This window comes from Dendroctonus ponderosae, unplaced genomic scaffold (genome assembly GCF_020466585.1).
Source record: "Dendroctonus ponderosae isolate FM_Combo_2020 unplaced genomic scaffold, Dpon_F_20191213v2 Dpon_F_20191213_9, whole genome shotgun sequence".
Classification (NCBI taxonomy): domain Eukaryota; kingdom Metazoa; phylum Arthropoda; class Insecta; order Coleoptera; family Curculionidae; genus Dendroctonus; species Dendroctonus ponderosae.
The window spans coordinates 8718249-8720495 of NW_026019116.1; positions in this window are offsets into that span (position 1 = coordinate 8718249).

The following is a 2247-nucleotide window of genomic DNA, read 5'->3' on the forward strand; positions in this document are numbered from 1 at the left end:
GTCTTGGAAACTTATTTATTTAACTCCCTTCTATATGCCGAACCAAACGAACAATAAAAATCCGTGCATGTTCACACACACACACAGACAAAACGGGCAACATCATTGGCAGAACAAGAAGGAAATAACGAAAAGTAAATATCACGGTGCCGCTAATAAAATGTTTAAAACAACAAAAGAATTCCGTTTACGTACCTTCATTGTATGCAAAATAAATTTTAAATAATAGACTTTTAATGTTTTCTAGATTGCCGCTGATACCTAGTTGTTAACTGTTCTATGGCATTATGATGGAAGAAAGTGCGCACACAAATAGAATGGCCCATTTGTTCTTCTTCTATATACAATTCACTGTTTAACAATATCCGATCGTTCGATGACTGTTAATTCATCAGCAAATTGATATTCCGTACAGGCTGCTTCTAAATTATTAGAAAGCGGTTAATAAGATCTGTTGTGTCGAAACGTCGAACAGTTGAAGAAGAAAAGAGTTGCATACCCTACGAAGGCTGCCAATTAGAGAGAATTTGCTGATCCATTTGCGACCGAAAGAGAGTATCGTCATCACAAGAAGAAAAAGAGGTCACAAAAGCTCATCCACTGCCACCTTATTCTGAGAGAAAAGTGTAAACCCTCCCCGGTCGGTCCACAATGGAAACCCTCCAATACCGATAAAACTGGAAATAAAACGTAAAAATCGCGTTGTTCTCCACTAATGTAATGACGATGTTTACACCGCTCACCTTACCCAGTGCATGATCCGATGGAAAAAATGTGCGCCAACACGATGGAACGAATGGGATGTTTTTTATTTAAAATAGAGCCCATAAAAATGCAAATTCATATTTGCGGACGGCCATGCCGATACCTACCGAGAGTCTAAATTAAACTCCAACAAACGAAGGCATTTTTTCACAGGGAGATGGACATGCATATGCACCGGGGCATGGCTGAGTTGATAAAGTAAAATGCACGAGGCGCACACAACCAACGTCCCTCTCCTCATCGCGGAAAAAGGAACAGAAAAAAACTATCAATGTTATTAAAAATCAATATTGGTAAATTTACTTGCATATATACATGTTTTCCGATTGAAACATACGCGGGCCTCGTACAGTTAGTTTGGACGTTTTCTTGCTTTTTTTACGTTCGTCGTGTGTGTGTGTGTGTGTGTGTGCAGGCCCGTTTTTCGTTGCTTTGTTCACGTTGAGCCGATACCGATATAAAAAACGGGAAACATTTCCCATTTTTAATTACAATATGTACGGGCCGACATTCTAAATGGAAATCGAGAACTAAAAATTCATTTTTATTTTTCAAATAAGTTTGTTTGGTGATTTATAGCCGTGGCGCAATGGAAAAATGCGGGATATATACGACTTTTGTGTCGATGCAAAAAATGTTATTTTGATTTGTTTTTAAAAAAGCAGTCGCATATACATTTCGCGCTGGCATTTCTTCTTCTCTTTTTTTCGGGGGGGGGGCCGTCGTGACGTCGCCCGATCCATTTCGGCCACGCCTCTTCCTCCACCTAGTCGTTTTTTCCGAAAAAACTGTCACACACACACGCGTCTATTTGCAAAAGTTTCGACGCATACACAGGGTGATCCCACCCTGCTCTATATCCTCTCAATCGCTTACTAGGGTGGAACTCGAAAAGCATAGTAGGTGCATTATAAGATGAAGATCTCGCATGTACCCACGTGAGACTAAGATTTATATAGCTGGTATCAACCAAGGCGCTTAAAAGGTCCCTTTTAAGGGCTTTCAAGCAAAAGATCCCGGTTCTTCAAGTGATCTTCGAGCCACTAGGTACAATTTTGATTGCAAGGAGGAAGCGAGAAATCCAACATCCTCAGGCATAGATAGGGATATCCGAAATGATAGACATTTTCAGCCCACTTTCAGTGGTTTTTTAGTGTTTACGTTCTTTAACCGACGATATTTTCCTTATTATATGCGCGAACGCTTTATAAATGTACACTGAAGATCTTTTTAGGTCGAAAGCTATTCATTGAACTCAAAAAACACGCATGTACATTTTTGAATGATTTGATTTGAATTTTCTTATTCATTATTATCACCTCAATGAAGAGACGAATGCAACGAGATCATTGAAAAATACTCGAAATAATCGTGATTTTCGGCCCATTTTAAGCAGTTTTTCAGTGTTCACGTTCTTTGACCGACGATATTTTCCTTATTAAAGACCCAAACGCTTTATAAACGCACACTGAAGATCTTTTT